Consider the following 22,070-nt stretch of genomic DNA (forward strand, 5'->3'; position numbering starts at 1 on the left):
GGTATGACAAATATGTCTTGACCGAATTGACTAGTCAGAACAGAAGTAATTGTAAGCAAAGGATAAACATAACTGAAAAGGCAAGAAGTTAGTAGGTTGTATCAAGGCTGTTTATTTACAACTGAAAAGGAATAAACGATTGGCAGAAAATGTTTTCACAGATTTGCTTCACGGGGGGTTAACAGCACAAAAAAACATAGGAACTACTTGTCATCAGCATATAAAGATAAGCATATAGCTAATTCACTTGCATTTTTTGCAAAGTGAATTATGATCAAAGTCGTATTAGCATAATCTGGGCTTAATGCAAGGTTATTTGAGCTCCAATATAGTCCCATGAAGGTTACGTAGCAGTATTTAGACAGCCGCGTATTCAGACTCGTCAGTAAGTAGACAAATACTGTATTAACCAAAAAAAATAGACAAGGAAGAAATGAATAACTAATAATTATTTATTTCGTAAATTTGTTTTCTCATCTCGATTCTGATTGGTTAATTTGGCATTTGTCTGCTTACTGACGAGTATGAATACGCGGTTGTCTAAATGCAGACCGCACTCCTCCCATGAAGATCCATTTGAAATGACCGAAATGCAAATGCAATGGAGACGAAAGATATTTATAAAGAGAGGCGGTTTTTTTTCAGGTTTTTTCAAAGATATTTTGCTGCAGAATTCGGGCCATTTTTTGGTTATGTGAAAAATTCGATCAAACGCTTCGTAAATAAGTATTCGATGTCCTAAGGTACGAGGTCCTAAAAGAAATTGTTTTGCGGAGGTCCTTTTTCTCATTCGATTTGATATGAGTTTTGAAATATGAATATTTTCGAATTATTGTTTTTGCCTTCCAGAAGCTTTTCCAGAGAAAATATCTCAGATCAAACAACTACAGGTGACTATTTGCGATCTGAAATAAATCTTCGCGAGCTCTTAACACGGATTAGCCAGTTTGGCATAAACCAGAACTAAAAGTAGCTTCAACTATTTCACTCCAGGCAATATGACTGGAACAAATGTTGACCATAATGTTTATTGGAACTCTCTAATTCTTGACAAAACTTTGATTTTTTTTATCGGTTTTTTTTTACAAAAGACAAAGTATTAGACACCACAGCGGCAGATTTCGAGGGGGACGCCCTTCCTATAGGGATTTGACCGTCTCACCAACCAAAAGGTTGGTGACTGGAATCGCTACCGCTAGACTAACTATGCCCATTTGGACAGCAATATAGAAAAATAAAGATGCTTACTGTTTGAATTAGCCAGATACTGTACCTCGGTTTTTAGTTTTTATTAGGGACCACAGCATATTTGAGGGACTAAACAAGTAAACTAGTACCCCTTTTGATATTATTTTTTATGACTTTCATTTTAGGCAGACTATCCTTAAAATTTTTTGAAGGCAATTTTAGCGCCAATATATTATACTTTTGAAGAAGAGCGCGCGCGCCGAAAAAAACGCAATTTTTTTGTTCAAAAATTTCCAAAAAAGTCACCATCATGAAAAAAGTCACCATCATGAAAAAAGTCCCCATAATTGTAGTTTTTGTACCCTAGCTGAAGATCGTCGTGTAGTCAGATTTTCAATGGTGCCACCTTGCGAATACACCCCAAAACGGCCCAATTCGTAACTTATTAATCAGGCAATGAAAAAAAAAACTGTTATAATATTGCTGATACATAAGTAACAAGATTGCGAAAAATGCCTCAGCTCAAGGGCACCCGAGATTTTTAAGTCAATCGCAAGGTGCTCTTTATAGAACTAAAAACCACAACTAAATTTGTCTTACCGTCTGAAAAAGAAGACTATTTATTACGATAAAAACAACAATACTATAGCTCAACGGAAGGAGCTGAAAGAACCTGAAAGAAATGTAATTTCACAAGTATTTGGAAGCAAATTGACGATGCTCTAAACTTTGCCCACCTTTGTGAAAAACAATTGCTCAAAAAATGCTAATTTTTGCAGCGATTGCAAACTACAAGTTAAATTGGAATTCGATGGTTTAATTTTATCAGCACTATTTTTCCTTACCGTTAAAGTAAATAATCATCTATTATCTATATCAAGGATATGTTTTTTTTCAGTACTTGTTTGTTCAGCATCATTACAGAGGAACAGAGTACCAATTAAGCGGGAACGGAAAAAGTATCATTTAATCTGCAATTTAAAATTATGTGCTAATACATGTAACTGTATGCGAAAAAATATGAGTATCAAAAAACTTCAATCGGTCTTTTTGCCGAGCCAAAAAACCGTCGGCCATGTTTTGATTTCAATTTGCTTGGAATTTGCGTTCAAAGCCGCTAAAACATGTTAGATTGTTCGAACGAGATAGAAACTCATACTTCTCGTGTGATTCGGTGAAGCTTAAATATAGAGAATTGCAAAAAGTTCGGACAGACAGAATTAATTAAAAAGAGCGTACCATTTTGACAGATTTTTGCATGCAATTTTTTCTTTCAGACAACCTTGGGACACATAATCGGACTTAAAAATTTGATTTTGCAAGCAAAATTTCTCCAAAATAGGTCAATTGCTCTTTTTAATTAATTTTATCTGTCCGAACTTTTTGCTACTAATTATATAATTGATTAAAATGGATTATAAACTTTTTTGTCAAATCAATAAATTTCATTTGATGTGACGATTATGATGGGCGGTGATTTTTTAAAATTTGTCTGTAATTTACAAACAGAGAGCAGTAAATTACAGACAAATTAATTTACTGTAACTGACTAACTGACAGTTGCTTTTGGCATAACACACGTTTGGTTAGAAATTTATTAAAATGAGACTTACTTTGGCTGAGAAAATTCTTAACTGATTTTATTTTCAACTTTTTTCCCTCATCTTTTTTCTTATACACATTTCTCAAACTTAGCTTTTGTTACAACCTCCAATTTACTTCCCTACTCGATCGCCTTTTTATATTAAGGTTCCTTTTAAAACAGCCCCACCCCAATCCACTCCCGGGGGGTGGCGGGGAGGGGGGCGGGTTGGTTACTGATCTTAACGCCAATACGAGGCGAAACTGTGCACTGGATAGGCGCAAAATTTTGTGTCTGTTTCCGCGTACAAATATCTGTGGCGTAAATTTAGTCGGCACAATTGTTTTGTTGCGGATTCCGCAACCAACAAATATAGCTAGTTGTTGAGGATGCCGCAACTGTAATTGGGTTCCGCAAAATGTAAGTGGAATCCGCAAAATGTAAGAGGAATCCGCAAAGAAAATGCGGATTCCACTTACAATTTGCGGATTCCACTTACAATTTGCGGATTCCGATTACAGTTTCGGATTCCGCTTACAGTTGCGGATTCCGCAACAGCTCAATGCACCTATACACATGTCTTATCATTTGTTTGTGGATTCCACAAATTGTTCTGGATTCCGCAAAAACAGTTGCGGATTCCGCAAATTCGCCTGTTTTGGAGCGATTTTGAGCGGTGCGACGTTTTAAGTAATTGTTTGTGGAATTCAAAACAGCAAAGAAGATCAAAAAAAGTAGAAATGTTGCGGATTCCGCAACAAATCTGATTTTGGTCTGTTGCGGAATCCGTTTACAATGCTCAGAATGCACAGTTTGGCCTCGTAATGGCCTAAGTTTTTTATTCGACCAGTTTACCCCCCACCCGTGAAGGTGGGGCGAGGAAGGGGTTGAAGGGAGGCGGATGTGTGCGTATGGTTGGGGGGGGGGGGGGTGTTGGAAAAAGTTGGATGAAGAGGATGTGGACGAGGAAGAAGGGGTGTGTGTGGGGGATTCAAAAATGTTGGGGAGAGGGGATGGTAGAGATGAACATGTTCGCTCGGGTTTTAGGTTTGCACACCGCTGCAAAAAGGAGAGTAAACGTTTCAAATTTTTAAAATAAGATTATTTTGAAAATAAGAATGGACTATATTCAACTTAATGGACTATACCGGATTTTTGAATGTTGAAAATAATCATACATAATCCCCTAAAACTCCATTTTCATGGTTAGATGGGTCATAAACTCAGCTTTTGTTCCGAACATTTGAAAATGGGGAGGAACTTAGCATTCCGATGTTTTTAGTTTTTTTTCTTGTTTTTGCTTTTTATGCAAAATCAGCCACAACAAGTAGTTATCAAAGAGAAATGAAATATGTATCATTTCAACACAGTTCAATTGGCATGATAATAAGTGCGGGATTTTTCGCGACGCAAAAAAATATCGCGTTTTGGAACTATTGAAACTAAGTTTTAATCGAGCAAATATAACCAAAATTAGGCTAGAGGAAGATTTCTGTGTTCATTCCCACGCCGATAAATTTTTTGGTAGAAAATTATATGAAAAAAGAATACCGAATAACGAAACTGCACGAATCAGACTAAAACCTTGAACATTCGGGCCGAAAAACAAGGCATCAAAATTTTTCAGACTTCAATAAGAAATTGAGTCAAGATTTGATTAAAAAGTCGAAGTATGTCTGGAGAAAAATTTATTCCAAAGTCGTTACAATAAACTAAATAGTGATAAATGATGCTCCACCCACATAGAAGTTTGCACTCTATATAATAAATCTCTGCAGAACTAACAGGAATTTCAAGAATTTGCATTATTCACTTACCTTTGCAATTCAACTATGGAAAAACACTCGATGAAAAAAAATAATATATATTTTTTTTCAGTTCAGTTTCAATAGAGGAAATGTCAAATTTGCATACGGCTCGAGCGTGTTATGCATTTTATGAATATTGCAATGGGAGGTATCTATGGTAATTATGGTTCTAAACGTCCTTAAAGCCATTTTAAAGGGAGATATTTATGGTAATGCTATGCGAATGATTTCCCCTTTAAACGCACCAGCCGTCAAATCCTATTCGTCGCGACAAATTGGTCTAGCGGATTGCTATATCTAGCTCCAATCTGCCTGTGGTTAAAAATTAATATAAACAATACTAATTTGTATTAGCTGATATGAAACCGACTGTACTGACAGACCGATTGTAATGAAGTTTTTAGATGCCAAAAAGCTTGAAGGATGTAACCGAATTTTAGTTAAAAATTCATTCCAAAGTAAAAAAGGTAACAAAACACGACTAGGTAAAAAAATTGGTATTGTGCTTTTATAATCCGTTATAGTGTTTCAATAAAGGGCATTCAACTGCTTAGGTATCCCAAAACCAACCATAAACCATACTTTGGAAAGCGAGCTGTAATGAAATTGCTATTATATTGTGTATATTTTACAGGAACATGAAACATATCATTGTTTTCTTCACTTGAATTCAAGTTCAAACTATCAAAATACAAACAAGCTGATCGTGTTTTTTCTTACCTACTTTTGTGTTTATCGTTCCGTTAATGTTGGGTTACATATTTCGCATTTTTGGTACTCAGAAGTAGAACTCATGTCTTTTTGGGACTAAAAGAGTCGGATATTTTTCAGTATCCCCTCTTGCAAAAAGTATCCCCCTTCTTCAGTATCCCCTTTTCTGTTACTAGGTACAAAACTCAGATATGCTTAACCGTTGAATCAGTTGTTTATGCGGCGGTAACTCGTTACTAGGTACCTTAGAGGGGAAATAGTTAAAGATGAATAGTTAAAGAAAATAGTTAATCCAATGAAGCTTCAGTACTACTCTATGAAATTTTCTTTGGGCCCATAAAATCAGACTTGTAGCGTCTATATAAATGAGTTTTGAGTCGTGTCGTTTATTGGTATCGAAATTGGTCGTTTTCTTTTATTGTTCCGACTTTCGATACGAAAGTAACGGAATATTTGTGCTCGGGGTGGGTTTTTTTTCTTCAGACAAATTTCGACTTTTTAACTAGCCACTTTTAACGGAATTTTTTTTTATATCATTTGAAAGCTAAGCTATTGTTGTCCTGAGCCTAAATTTGAAAAGATATTTCACCTGTGATCATTTTTCGTAACATTATGAGGGTTTAAAGATAGCCATTTTGACCAATTTGGGACAATTAACGCGCGATATAATTCGCGCTATTAACGCGTAAGCGGAGATTTAATCCGTCTTAGAAATCGTTCCAAATTAGTTAAAAGAAGCTTATTTGCCATAATTGATTTGTTACAAGGAGCGAAATCTATTTTTTTGTACTTTATATGGCGTGAGGGGGGATGATTTTCATCAAAAAAAATTTCAAATTTAAGAAAAAAAATTTTCATTTTATTTTATTTCATTTATTATTTTTTTTTGTTATTACTGCTCCATAAATGTTAAAAGGCAGTCGGAACTTTCCGGCCTTCGCCCTGATACGAGCAGTCTTGTTCAGATTTTTTAAGCAAGTTTGAGTGTATCAAAGTAATACAGCCATTGTGATCATTCTGCTAAAAAACATCAAACATCTGTGACCCTGGTCTGATTAAAAAAGAAAAATAGCAGATCAAAATCAGGCACTGACTTCATGGCAAAAAAATCCTTGAAAAATGCTGCACAAAGTATTTGAAACTTGTTGTGTTGACAATTTTTGGAGAAAATTACTAAACGTTTGCTCGGGTGGTTTTTGTTTCCAAACAAACTTCAACTCTTCCCACATCAAGTTTCAAGAGTTAATGATCAATTATATTATAATTCTAGTACCAGCCTTACTAAAATAGAGAAAAAAATTAATTACAATTTTTTTCAAAACAAATTATAATCAATTATAATATAGTTTAATTGGTTATAATGGATTATCACTCCATCTATTTTCGAAACAACTTTACTAAAACGTTACAATCGATTATTTCAATTCATGTTTCTAATTTATTGTTCCGACTTTCGTAACGAAAATAACGGAATATTTGTGCTCGGGGTGAGTTTTTTTTCTACAGACAAATTTTGACTTTTTAACTAGCCATTTTTGACGGATTTTTTTATCATTCAAAAGGTATTGTTGTCTTGAGCTTAAATTTGAAACGATTTTTTACCTGTGAACATTTTTAGTACAGTTATGGGGGTTTAAAGATTGTCATTTTGGGCAATTTGGGACAAATAAATCGCGATACATTTCGCGCTATTAACGCGCAAGCGAAGACTTAATCCGTCTTAGAAAAGACTGCTCGTATTAGACTAAAACCTTGAACGTTCGGGTCGAAAAACAAGGCTTCAAAACTTGAAAATTTTTAAAAAAACAATACTTAATTAAAGAATTGAATCAAGATTTGATATAAAAACTCGAAATATGTCTGGAGAAAGTTTTTTTCCAAAGTCGGTATAATAATTGAAATAGTGATAATTGATGCTCCACCCACATAGAAGCTCGCATTCTATATAATAATTCTCTGCAGAACTAACAGTAATTTCAAGAATTTGCATTTTACACTTACCTTTGCAATTCAACTATGGAAAAACACTCGATGAAAAAAAAATAATTATATATTTTTTTCAGTTCAGTTTCAATAGAGGAAATGTCAAATTTGCATACGGCTCGAGCGTGTTATGCATTTTATGAATATTGCAATGGAAGGTATCTATGGTAATTATGGTTCTAAACGTCCTTAAAGCCATTTTAAAGGGAGATATTTATGGTAATGCTGTGCGTATGATTTCCCCTCTAAACGGACCAGCCGTTAAATCATATTCGTCGCGACAAATTTGGTCTAGCGTATTGCTATATCTAGCTCCAATCTGCCTGTGGTTAAAAATTAATATAAGGAATACTAATTTGTATTAGCTGATATGAAACCGACTGTACTGACAGACCGATTGTAATAAAATTTTTAGATGCCAAAAAACTTGAAGGATGTAACCGAATTTTAGTTAAAAATTCATTCCAAAGTAAAAAAGGTAACAAAACACGACTAGGTAAAAAAATTGGTATTGTGCTTTTATAATCCGTTATAGTGTTTCAATAAAGGGCATTCAACTGCTTAGGTATCCCAAAACCAACCATAAACCATACTTTGGAAAGCGAGCTGTAATGAAATTGCTATTATATTGTGTATATTTTACAGGAACATGAAACATATCATTGTTTTCTTCACTTGAATTCAAGTTCAAACTATCAAAATACAAACAAGCTGATCGTGTTTTTTCTTAGCTACTTTTGTGTTTATCGTTCCGTTAATGTTGGGTTACATATTTCGCATTTTTGGTACTCAGAAGTAGAACTCATGTCTTTTTGGGACTAAAAGAGTCGGATATTTTTCAGTATCCCCTCTTGCAAAAAGTATCCCCCTTCTTCAGTATCCCCTTTTCTGTTACTAGGTACAAAACTCAGATATGCTTAACCGTTGAATCAGTTGTTTATGCGGCGGTAACTCGTTACTAGGTACCTTAGAGGGGAAATAGTTAAAGATGAATAGTTAAAGAAAATAGTTAATCCAATGAAGCTTCAGTACTACTCTATGAAATTTCGTTTGGGCCCATAAAATCAGACTTGTAGCGTCTATATAAATGAGTTTTGAGTCGTGTCGTTTATTGGTATCGAAATTGGTCGTTTTCTTTTATTGTTCCGACTTTCGATACGAAAGTAACGGAATATTTGTGCTCGGGGTGGGTTTTTTTTCTTCAGACAAATTTCGACTTTTTAACTAGCCACTTTTAACGGAATTTTTTTTTATATCATTTGAAAGCTAAGCTATTGTTGTCCTAAGCCTAAATTTGAAAAAATATTTCACCTGTGATCATTTTTCGTAACATTATGAGGGTTTAAAGATAGTCATTTTGACCAATTTGGGACAATTAACGCGCGATATAATTCGCGCTATTAACGCGTAACCGGAGATTTAATCCGTCTTAGAAATCGTTCCAAATTAGTTAAAAGAAGCTTGTTTGCCATAATTGATTTGTTACAAGGAGCGAAATCTATTTTTTTGTACTTTATATGGCGTGAGGGGGGATGATTTTCATCAAAAAAAATTTCAAATTTAAGAAAAAAAATTTTCATTTTATTTTATTTCATTTATGATTTTTTTTTGTTATTACTGCTCCATAAATGTTAAAAGGCAGTCGGAACTTTCCGGCCTTCGCTCTGATACGAGCAGTCTTGTTCAGATTTTTTAAGCAAGTTTGAGTGTATCAAAGTAATACAGCCATTGTGATCATTCTGCTAAAAAACATCAAACATCTGTGACCCTGGTCTGATTAAAAAAGAAAAATAGCAGATCAAAATCAGGCACTGACTTCATGGCAAAAAAGTCCTTGAAAAATGCTGCACAAAGTATTTGAAACTTGTTGTGTTGACAATTTTTGGAGAAAATTACTAAACGTTTGCTCGGGTGGTTTTTGTTTCCAAACAAACTTCAACTCTTCCCACATCAAGTTTCAAGAGTTAATGATCAATTATATTATAATTCTAGTACCAGCCTTACTAAAATAGAGAAAAAAATTAATTACAATTTTTTTCAAAACAAATTATAATCAATTATAATATAGTTTAATTGGTTATAATGGATTATCACTCCATCTATTTTCGAAACAACTTTACTAAAACGTTACAATCGATTATTTCAATTCATGTTTCTAATTTATTGTTCCGACTTTCGTAACGAAAATAACGGAATATTTGTGCTCGGGGTGAGTTTTTTTTCTACAGACAAATTTTGACTTTTTAACTAGCCATTTTTGACGGATTTTTTTTATCATTCAAAAGGTATTGTTGTCTTGAGCTTAAATTTGAAACGATTTTTTTTTTCTGTGAACATTTTTAGTACAGTTATGGGGGTTTAAAGATTGTCATTTTGGGCAATTTGGGACAAATAAATCGCGATACATTTCGCGCTATTAACGCGCAAGCGAAGACTTAATCCGTCTTAGAAAAGACTGCTCGTATTAGACTAAAACCTTGAACGTTCGGGTCGAAAAACAAGGCTTCAAAACTTGAAAATTTTTAAAAAAACAATACTTAATTAAAGAATTGAATCAAGATTTGATATAAAAACTCGAAATATGTCTGGAGAAAGTTTTTTCCAAAGTCGGTATAATAATTGAAATAGTGATAATTGATGCTCCACCCACATAGAAGCTCGCATTCTATATAATAATTCTCTGCAGAACTAACAGTAATTTCAAGAATTTGCATTTTACACTTACCTTTGCAATTCAACTATGGAAAAACACTCGATGAAAAAAAAATAATTATTAATTTTTTTCAGTTCAGTTTCAATAGAGGAAATGTCAAATTTGCATACGGCTCGAGCGTGTTATGCATTTTATGAATATTGCAATGGAAGGTATCTATGGTAATTATGGTTCTAAACGTCCTTAAAGCCATTTTAAAGGGAGATATTTATGGTAATGCTGTGCGTATGATTTCCCCTCTAAACGGACCAGCCGTTAAATCCTATTCGTCGCGACAAATTTGGTCTAGCGTATTGCTATATCTAGCTCCAATCTGCCTGTGGTTAAAAATTAATATAAGGAATACTAATTTGTATAAGCTGATATGAAACCGACTGTACTGACAGACCGATTGTAATAAAATTTTTAGATGCGAAAAAGCTTGAAGGATGTAACCGAATTTTAGTTAAAAATTCATTCCAAAGTAAAAAAAGGTAACAAAACACGACTAGGTAAAAAAATTGGTATTGTGCTTTTATAATCCGTTATAGTGTTTCAATAAAGGGCATTCAACTGCTTAGGTATCCCAAAACCAACCATAAACCATACTTTGGAAAGCGAGCTGTAATGAAATTGCTATTATATTGTGTATATTTTACAGGAACATGAAACATATCATTGTTTTCTTCACTTGAATTCAAGTTCAAACTATCAAAATACAAACCAGCTGATCGTGTTTTTTCTTAGCTACTTTTGTGTTTATCGTTCCGTTAATGTTGGGTTACATATTTCGCATTTTTGGTACTCAGAAGTAGAACTCATGTCTTTTTGGGACTAAAAGAGTCGGATATTTTTCAGTATCCCCTCTTGCAAAAAGTATCCCCCTTCTTCAGTATCCCCTTTTCTGTTACTAGGTACAAAACTCAGATATGCTTAACCGTTGAATCAGTTGTTTATGCGGCGGTAACTCGTTACTAGGTACCTTAGAGGGGAAATAGTTAAAGACGAATAGTTAAAGAAAATAGTTAATCCAATGAAGCTTCAGTACTACTCTATGAAATTTCGTTTGGGCCCATAAAATCAGACTTGTAGCGTCTATATAAATGAGTTTTGAGTCGTGTCGTTTATTGGTATCGAAATTGGTCGTTTTCTTTTATTGTTCCGACTTTCGATACGAAAGTAACGGAATATTTGTGCTCGGGGTGGGTTTTTTTTTCTTCAGACAAATTTCGAATTTTTAACTAGCCACTTTTAACGGAATTTTTTTTATATCATTTGAAAGCTAAGCTATTGTTGTTCTGAGCCTAAATTTGAAAAGATATTTCACCTGTGATCATTTTTCGTAACATTATGAGGGTTTAAAGATAGCCATTTTGACCAATTTGGGACAATTAACGCGCGATATAATTCGCGCTATTAACGCGTAAGCGGAGATTTAATCCGTCTTAGAAATCGTTCCAAATTAGTTAAAAGAAGCCTATTTGCCATAATTGATTTGTTACAAGGAGCGAAATCTATTTTTTCGTACTTTATATGGCGTGAGGGGGGATGATTTTCATCAAAAAAAATTTCAAATTTAAGAAAAAAAATTTTCATTTTATTTTATTTCATTTATTTTTTTTTATTTTTTTGTTATTACTGCTACATAAATGTTAAAAGGCAGTCGGAACTTTCCGGCCTTCGCCCTGATACGAGCAGTCTTGTTCAGATTTTTTAAGCAAGTTTGAGTGTATCAAAGTAGTACAGCCATTGTGATCATTCTGCTAAAAAACATCAAACATCTGTGACCCTGGTCTGATTAAAAAAGAAAAATAGCAGATCAAAATCAGGCACTGACTTCATGGCAAAAAAGTCCTTGAAAAATGCTGCACAAAGTATTTGAAACTTGTTGTGTTGACAATTTTTGGAGAAAATTACTAAACGTTTGCTCGGGTGGTTTTTGTTTCCAAACAAACTTCAACTCTTCCCACATCAAGTTTCAAGAGTTAATGATCAATTATATTATAATTCTAGTACCAACCTTACTAAAATAGAGAAAAAAATTAATTACAATTTTTTTCAAAACAAATTATAATCAATTATAATATAGTTTAATTGGTTATAATGGATTATCACTCCATCTATTTTCGAAACAACTTTACTAAAACGTTACAATCGATTATTTCAATTCATGTTTCTAATTTATTGTTCCGACGTTCGTAACGAAAATAACGGAATATTTGTGCTCGGGGTGAGTTTTTTTTCTACAGACAAATTTTGACTTTTTAACTAGCCATTTTTGACGGATTTTTTTTATCATTCAAAAGGTATTGTTGTCTTGAGCTTAAATTTGAAACGATTTTTTACCTGTGAACATTTTTAGTACAGTTATGGGGGTTTAAAGATTGTCATTTTGGTCAATTTGGGACAAATAAATCGCGATACATTTCGCGCTATTAACGCGCAAGCGAAGACTTAATCCGTCTTAGAAAATCGTTCCAATTTGGTTGAAAGAAGCTTATCTGCCATAATTTATTTATTAACTTGAGCGAAATTTATTCTTTTGTACTTTATATGGCGTGTGGGGGATGCTTTCATAAAAAAATTAAAAAATTTCAATTTTTAGATAAAATTTCAATTTTTTTGAATTTTATTACATTTATTTTTTTATGTTACTACTGCTCCATAAACCTTAAAAGGCAGTCGAAGCATTCAAGGCCTCGCCCTGATACAAGCAGTCTTGTTTGTTATGGGCAAACAATACTTCAAATCGACTATAATTGGATAATCAATTTGAGCGCAATTTTGCTCGAAGTTTTGATAACGTGATAAAAACAACGAAACATTTTTGCGATTAAACTGTGAGCAAAAAACTTTTGCAAGCAAAATACCAAAATCATTTCGAGCAATCTGAGCTTTCCCATTTACTTTTAATAGTGACAAAAAGTTCGGAAGGACAAAACAATTAAAAAGGGCGGATAAAAAAAACACCATTTTAAATTTGAAAGGCCTTTTTTAAACTGGTTTGAATTAAGAGAGAAAATGATGAGAGAAAATCTAACTTAGAATGCTATCAGACTTATGATGACGAAGATTGTACTCGTCTTATATTTTTTGGTTACAAATGAGGTTCACTTTTATGAGCAATGCATCCCGTAATTCCCAACAAGCCAAAGTTTTGGGTGAAACTTTCGGCGCGAACTCGAAAAATTACACTGCATCATTTCAATTCTGCAAATCTTTTCTCCGATTTCAACCCAATTTGAGAAAAAACTTAGTTTTGAAGAGTATTTGTTTTTATTAATAATTTGTATCAGCACTGTATACATTGCTGCATACATTGAAAATTTTGGGCTTTTTGTTGTCAGATGTTTCTGTTTTGAACATCATGATCGTCGCAATATGCCTTCGATTCAAATTAGACTCATTCATAATCGCTGATTCTTTCAAACGAAAGTCATTCTTGAAGCAAAACTTAGGGCGTCGATTCTTATCCAATTAAGCGAAAATATGAATTCGTAGTTTTTGCTTTTTTTGCTTTATTTTAGAAGCTTGGGGCTGGGGTTAATTTGTTTGATTTTGTAAATTTCGATTTTTTAGTTTTTGATTCTTTTGCCTGTATTCATTCTATTGTGAACGTATCACATTGTTTCTCTACTAGACGATAACTATCACTCAATACTTGGCCTTTTGGATTGGGTAAAATTTATACGAAAGGTTATGAATATTCAAAATGATATAGTTTTCCCTTCTTTGGGAACAAAGTTTCGGCAATTTGTGGCTTGACGCTCATATGAGCTGTCTCTTTAAATTTTGTTTTCGCTAAGTCTTTCTCAGAAGAATAAATATTACGATAGGAAAAAAGGGGCAAATTTTCAATAGATTTAGAAAACGCGGTGGCACGACAAACTAATTGATACAAAGCTGTTTGCTTTCTCTTTTAGCTTTTTGTTGTTTTTTAACAATTTGACAATTTTTTAACAATTTGACAACAATTTCTGTCGGCAAAAACGCATTTTGAGTTGATCTTGGAAAATTTAGAGCACCAGATCTGTGCAGTTTTTGAGGTGGCGCTTGCCCTATGTTTACTGGGTCTGTGGTGGTATGTAGTAAATTGGTACTAACGTTTAAGTTGGTGTCAGTTTATGTATTAATGGTAATTATCCAGTGAATCGATCGTCAAGGAAGCAGAAATTTCCCTTATAATTGAAATTACCGGGTAATCATCAAAAAACTATGTGACGAAAAGTTTTTAGAAAAAACGATAAGTTTTTGATTAATTTGAAAAATTTTTAGCTATGCCTTAGTAATTATACAAAACTGTAAAACTGCTTGCTTTGCGAGGTAAACAAAGTGACCAAATTGCTGCAAAAATATAAAACACTGAATAACAATGAGTTTTTTAATGTTTTCTTTTCAGACTGCAGAGCTGTTCAGTCATTATTCGTATATTTTTCGTGACCTCTTTGAAGAAAAAGCCAAATGATTGAATCTATTTATAATTTTAGTTTCAGTCAATTTGTGCAATTAAACTATAATAAAAATGGCATCTGCTCCAGCTAAACAGACATATATGAAGAATCAATTGACCAGCTACTAAAAAACTGCCATAACTTTATACATGAGCAACTTTGCAAGAACATTAAAAAAGCTAAATCATAATTGAGGCCATTAAAACAATTCCGTAAAACTGGTCAATTAACGCACAACCATTCGAAAAAGTGCCATTGTCGCGTATTGATATGACGTATTTGAAACTAATTTTGTGGCCTAACTTGTTGTATATATGATCCCTGAAATAAAACTTTCTTTAGTATGTTAATTTAATAAGTGATCTAGGATTTTCTCGAGGGAGGAATTGATTTTGCTAGCTCTCCCATGTTATTAAAAAGCCCCTGGTTTGGCCAAAGTTTCTGCGCCGCAGGCAAAATTTTGAAAAAACAGAACGAAAAAGCATTATTTTAGGCACTTTTTGGAAAATTTAGTACATAATAATGGCGCCCTCAAAATTAGTTTATATTGGCGCCTAAGGCGCCTTTAGAAAAATTTTGGGGTCCGTCAGCCAAAAATGGATGTCTCAAAAGAGTTCAAAAGGGGACCTTGTGGGTCGCCAGGGGGTCGAATCCCTGAGAAGTGGCGTCCGCCCCCGACTCCCGCCACCCCCTAAATCCGCCCCTGTATATATATATATATATATATATATATATATATATATATATATATATATATATATATATATATATAAATATGTATATATATATATACAGGGGCGGATTTAGGGGGTGGCGGGAGTTGGGGGCGGACGCCCCTTCTCAGGGATTCGACCCCCTGGCGACCCAAAGGGTCCCCTTTTAACTATTTTTCTATTGAGACCAATTCTCAAAAACATTTTCCTTGGTGGCTCAATCCATGGATCTTCGCCGTCCCAGAAAAGACGCGTTCAGCACTAGACTTTCCTGAAATTAAGCTTTCCGTGAAACGCTCACTAATAAGCTAACGCGACTAAAAGAGCGCTGTGATACTTTGATGCTGAAAAGTTAACGCAGATTAGTTAGGAGTGGTGAAGTATAACGCACTACAAAATCGTTCCAAATCCAATTGAAGCAGGCTAATTGGTCTTTTAATTCCATACACGATTCTGAATATTCAGCTTAAAATTCTTAGTTTGTCAATGGTATGTTTGCACTTAGCAATGTATTAAATAGACAAAGAGCATGCCTCAATTCAATTTAGAACGATTGATAAGACGAATTAAATCTCTGCCTACGTGTTTATAGCACGAAATATATAGCGCGTTAATTGTCCCAATGGGCCAGAGTAGCAATCTTTAAACCCTCAGAACTTGATAAAAATGATCAAAAGTAAAATAGATATATTTGAAATATGAACTCAGATCAAGAATACATTTGGGAAACTAAAAAATTTCCGTCAAAAGTGGCTAGTTAGAAAACCGAGACTTGTCTGGTGAAAAAACCACCTCGTGCACAAATATTTTGTCATTTTCCGCGAAAATAGTCGGAACAACAAGAATTGTCTTATTTTTGAGAAACCCTGGATCTTGCCATGTAGCTTCTAATTGCCTCGTTAATTTCTCGGGAGCAAAAAAAAATTTGAAGTACATTACGAGGCCAAACTGTGCATTTTGTGAATTGTAAGCGGAATCCGCAACAAGGACGCTCCCTTTGTTCTTCTTTTGTTCTTTAATTTCCTTTGATCGTTCCGGCAAAGTTTTAGCATGTTTAAAACTTTGCCTCTGGAATTCAGGAACATACCGACACAAAATTGTGCGCCTATCCAGTGCAGAGTTTGGCCTCGTAATGTAATTTTTAAAATTTGAAATGGTTAGGTTTTGGAAAGTTCAACCCATGATCAAAATCAAATAATAAGTGTTATAACTTAGGAAATTTACGGAATTAAATAAACCGTTTCGCTTGTTTCAATTCAGCTCGGAAAAAGTTTTGAGCAAGGAACTGGTCACTGCGCGGAATTTATTCCGTTCAAAACTTGAGCATTATACCTAACAAGGACTAGTCTCACAAAAACCGAAAAGAAACCCAAAGTTTTCACCAATTTCACAATTTTGAAGCCACCAGAAGTTCAATAAAAAATAATCGTATACAAAATTGTTCTTTTTGATTTTAAACCAAGGAGCTGATAATTTTAATAAGAAATAATATGTGTCCACTGAAAAAGTATAACTTTAATTGCCCAAACTGGTCTGAGAGAAAAACAAATGGCGAGCATAATCAATTCGATACTGCCTTCGTAAGCTGACTCTGTTACCGTTAGCTACAAACTGAAATTGACCCTGCTTGTCGGCTTGAACTTGCAGGTCTTTCAAAATTGACACTCTTACACGATGAATCAAAATACAAGTTGCTTAATTGTTTTAACAAAGAACAGATGATGACACCCTTTTCAGAATATTGGTGCAATTGTTTTGATTTTTGGGTAGTGCGTTGACTCAGAAAGGGAGGGAGACACTCGCCATCAGACGGTTTGTGATATTTCAGCGTCTCGGTTTGCGACTTATTTCTAGACTTTCAACAGAGTGGTTTCGATTTTCATTCCACATCCAAGAAAAATAGTCTGGACAAGAAATTAATACCGCGGGCAAACAATATCTAAAAAAAAGAACTTTGATCTCAATTTAGTGATAAAATTAGGTGCGGATCTAGGATTTTTTCGAGGGGGGGGGGGGCGGATTTTCAAAAATTTTTCGAAAATTTTTGAAAATTTTCCGCCCCTGGATGAAATTATTCAAAATAGTCGCTTTATAGTCTGGAAATTAGTGGCGTTAAAGTCTGGAAATAAGTCGCGTTGAGCCCTCAAAATCAGTGGTGATATTGCATGTAAATTAGCCCGGAAATACGAAAAATTGTCGGTAAAGTCCAGGCAGAAATTAGCGCCAGTCTGGACGCACGTCGATGACCTAACTGTAGATCAGAAACTAGCGGCACATTATCACAAGCAAAAGTTTGAGATATGAGTTTTCCAACTAACAAGTCTGGCTATGAGGGAATAGTTGCCATCATACGTAAGTCTTAAAGTTTGAAAAACTGTGAAAACTTAATAGGAAGAAAACTTTCAGGTCAAAATCATTACTTTATTATATTCAATTTGTATCGCAAAAAACTTATACATGAAGAAATGCAAAAAATGAAATGTATAATTTATATTGCATACTAAAAATGTAGCAAAAGTTTTGAAAAAAACTGAACTTGTAGTTATTTTGCTTCAGTAGCTCCAGCCACAGCAACCTATAAAAATTTAGTCTGGACAAAACCATTGGCCTGGATTTGATTTTTTTACGTAGTGAATACTTCTTACTTTATTATCTTGCGACAACTAGTAAAAATAAGTAAAAGAATTGTTCAAAAAATCAAAACTTGGAAGGAACCAAATATAGCAAAAAATATTTATTTTCTGTATTTTTTAGTAATCGATAATAGCCAAATTACCAAATTTATAATCACTGCTATAAAATGTCCATCATAACCCCGACAGTCATTAACATTATTCTGTTTGACAAATTCCCATCGGCCAAATTGACTCTGAAAACGAAACAGGAAATAGATTGGGAATAACTGGAAAGATAAACAGGTTGAATATAATAAAAGGTTATTACCGAAACAGATTGGCAATCAAGTACGAAGGACGAAATCAAAGCATTCAAAACCACTAGAACAACTGCCAATTGCTGTGCATTTATCGCAGAAAGTTTCTACCACGATAAACGAATTTTTTCAATTTTTTCTTTTGTTTTAGTGATATATATTTTTCAAAGTAATCAAAATTACGCGTAAAATTAACCACGCGATTCTTTCCCATTCTAGTATCCTCAAAAAGGCAATAGCAAAGTAGGATTGATAGGTCTCTCTTAGTTTCCACACTTTTTTTTTAGAAAAAAAACATATTGAGATCTGAATTACAGTTGCAAGCGCTCGAATCGGGATTTATCATTCTTTGAAGGGTGAAAAAACGCCAATAAGGCCGGTTGCATGGTCAACATTTTGACCATCTATAACCGATCAAAATTTTATGGTCCTACCGGGTTTTCAATTTGAGACTGTTACCGTCAATGTGGTTTCATAGATACTAATCAATTAGAATGGGTTTTCATGGTCTGTTGACATAAACTTCTATAACAATTGACTATAATGGATTATTAATCAATTATAAAATAAATATAAAGAGATCAAATTATTCCAGTATAATCGATTATAATCAATATTTATGGACTCTAACGGATTATATATGATTTTTCAATATCTTGAATGTAAATATGCAAAACTTGGACGTAGCATTGTTAAATTGTGTTTCACATTTGTCTTAAGCAAAAATTTGCCTCGTTTTTTTTCTGTTTGTCTCTCCCTCCCCTGAATACTTCACACTAGCTCCAGCCATTCCTAGCTCCAGCCATTCTTGTTTCTTTCAGTTAACCCCTATAAGTTTAGCTGCAAAATTATAAATTAATATGTAATGTTTCTTTTTCGTCGTAGATCATCCAAAACATTTCTAATTAAAAGCAAAAAAGTGAATTTGCACAAAAGTTTTCTAGTTGAACTATTCTTGAGAATAGCATTTGTCAAAAAAACTGTAATCTGCTTTTTTAACATTTTTGAAAAATAAACTGTTTGCATTTATTCTGTAAATTTTTTTGATCAGTTTATGTAGAGGCATAGATGGAGGTGGGGCAGCTGTTCGAATAAATTTGTAAATGTGTGTATTTGAGTGTGGGGTGGGTGTACCAAGTATCATACAAAAAATTGGGCGAAGAAGCACGAGAAGAATCTGCAGTTCGTTTTTTATGGAAGGCTAATAGCCATACTCATGCAAACTAAGAAAAAAATACGAATCAAAGCGTATGAAGCAAATGGGAAATAGAAGTTTTCATAATTATTGGCCTTAGTGTGGAAACCCGGTAAGACAATAATTTTTTGATCGAAAATAAAAGATGCGATTTATTCAAGCGTTATCTTTGCGTTTTTCAGATCAGGGCAACCAGCCCTTTTAGCATTTTCATTTTTTTTTCGGAGAAACATTAGTTAAAATTTTGGACTGCACAATTTTTCGATTTTAAACTTTGACTAACTTCATCAAAAAAATCTACGGTTTCACTCTAGACTCAAATCTAGGCTCAATTTGCAAAAATATTCAATTTAACTATTCTTGGTCACAATTACCCCCTTATCTGGAAGTATGCATGCTCTAAATTGAAGAGTTAAATGAAATCAACAAGTTTGGGTTATGAATTTTGAACGAGCGCAAAGGCGTTTACTTACGTCAATTTTTAGGAGCTGTGATTGGAATTCAGACAATCATCTGATACAAAACAGTGCTTGACGTTGTTGCAGACAAAAAACTTCGAAAAAAGCAAAAACCTAAAATCAGCTAAAACACTATCCGTCAAATGTTTTACAGTTTCTACAGTACTATTCTAAATCTAATGCCGTTTTGATAAAAGGCTGTAGGCTCAAAAACTGAGGAATATGATCTTCGTGCAATTCCAAAATAAAAAAATTGTTTGACAAGCATGTTTTAACGATAAAAAATAAAAACTGTTCTTGAACTTTTGAATCTCAAAAGTTAGCTGAACAATTTTCAATTAACATGTAATTTTTCATTTTTGCTGTTGATCATCAAAAACATTTCTAATTAAAAGACTGAATTTGCAAGAGAAATTGCTAGTCAAACTATTCCTGTGGCTAGCATTTTTTCAATTTTTTTCAAGGAAATTTTTTTTGCAATTTTTCTGTAGAATTTTTAAATCAGTTTTCGTAAGGTAAAAATTGGCACTAAAGGAATAGAGAATTGATTTTGACTGAATGTAAATTGACCAACTTGAAATACTAAGTAAATTCGAACTTTTTACGGACTGCATTATAGGCCTTAAAAAGCATTAGCCAGACTTAATAGTTTTAGCATATAACTGAAGTTGCGACTGAAAAAAAAGTGAAAAACGAAATTGCCATAAAAAATGCTACAGTCATAAAATTCCCATGCTATGGAAAATGTAGGACTAGTTTTGTTCTTGAAGAGAGTAATCAATTTTTATATATTATCGAAAACGATGGCAGACAACTCTACCTACGGTAATAGTTAAAGATGATTTCTGGATGAATTAACAAAAGTTTGTCGTTTTGCTTTTCGCTTAGCATTTTTTCACAATCAAAAATCAAAACCAAAAATCAAAAGCAAAACCAAAACCAAAAATCAAAAGCAAAAATCAAAATAAAAAATCAAAAACAAAATCAAAGCCAAAAATCAAAATCAAAAATCAAAAGCAAAAATGAAAACCAAAAATCAAAACCAAAAATCAAAACCAAAAATCAAAAGCAAAAATCAAAACCAAAAATTAAAACCAAAAATCAAAAGCAAAAATCAAAACCAAAAATCAAAAGCAAAAATCAAAACCAAAAATGGCCTCCACACAGCACTTTCAAATGAATATCGAAGTGCTGAAAATAAACAATCTTGTTATTTAACAATTCAACAAAAATACTCAAACAAAAACAAAATGAAATTTAGATAAGAACTAATTTACCGCTAAAGGAGAGAACATATTTAAGTATCTACTTGAGTGGTGGATTTAGGATTTTCTCGAGAGAATGAAGAGGGGTTCAAAAAAGTTTCAAAAGCTTTGAAAAACTTTTTTTTGAACGACCAAACTGGTTTTCCAATTTTTCTTATGATATAACAAAGATACTTTTGGGAATTTTGGGAAGGTTTTACCCAAAAACTTTCATATAAGAATTTTTCTACGGTTGGTCCGTAACTTATCCGTAACACATTTTTGTAACTTTTGTAAAAAAAAGTTTCAAAAAACGAGTTTCAATTACCAATTTCACTCAATTTCAATAGCTGATTTTCTTTTTTTTACAAACCAATAGTGAAATAACCAGTTTGACAAGAAGAGTAGATTTTTCCGCTGAGAATTTTACATTTCTCTTAAAAATACCGTATTGTGGAAATGCATCGAATAGTCTCCTCTAAGCACGTTTTCATTCTATTTAACGGCTGCAGAGTTTCTCTTCATTATAATGTGTTATAGCGGCGGACACTATTATAAAAAAATTCCACAACCCCAAAAAATTAAAATGGCGGTCAGATCAGACCGTACCGGTGATCGAAGGTTACGCAAAGAACCTTTTAGTTTGTGCTATTTTCGACTCTCCTCTTGCGTTTCTCGCTAGTCCACAAATCCTAGACATGATAAGTACACCACTAGTAAACTACTTCTATAACCAATTCCTTGTTTCGTTCTGCTCAGCCATTGTTTCGCTAACTTACTGGTCATTTAACTTGGTTGACTCAATTCCAATTCGCCAATTTCAACAGTGCAATTCGCCTGCCAACTAATCCGACCGACACTAATTTCGAATTTAACTAAACGTACTGTTAGATACAATTGGCATCGCTTCAAGGAAAAGCGTTCTCCACAGACTTACTATTCTTCTCCTGTTTACTCAATCATTCACTTTAGTAAACAACCGTTTGCTCTCTCAGCGTAATTGTTTGACCTCTTGGAGGCTCCCCGGTAACTCCATGGTCAAAATCACGACATTTATTTTCCTTCCTGGCATCGGTTGGTTTCATTCCTACTCCAATGTTTTATTAGTCCATC

At 33.6% G+C, this 22,070-nt stretch overlaps 1 protein-coding gene across 10 annotated transcripts in view; it reads right to left on the reverse strand.

The window, feature by feature from the left end:
- The window catches only part of LOC134844444 (uncharacterized), an 84,874-nt gene that overhangs the window by 27,620 nt on the left and 35,184 nt on the right, over nt 1-22,070 (reverse strand). The window contains exon 1 of one of the 10 annotated variants that reach the window (XM_063861130.1): nt 17,774-17,901. The exons of 7 other annotated variants lie outside the window; for them this stretch is intronic. The gene's annotated coding sequence lies outside the window, so the exon portion shown is untranslated. Of the gene's footprint in view, nt 1-4,587; nt 4,754-7,290; nt 7,365-17,773; nt 17,902-22,070 lie in introns of those variants that run through there. 2 more of the 10 variants (XM_063861131.1, XM_063861126.1) reach the window with 2 other exon arrangements.

The sequence above is a fragment of the Symsagittifera roscoffensis genome, chromosome 4, assembly GCF_963678635.1.
Source record: "Symsagittifera roscoffensis chromosome 4, txSymRosc1.1, whole genome shotgun sequence".
NCBI lineage: Eukaryota > Metazoa > Xenacoelomorpha > Acoela > Convolutidae > Symsagittifera > Symsagittifera roscoffensis.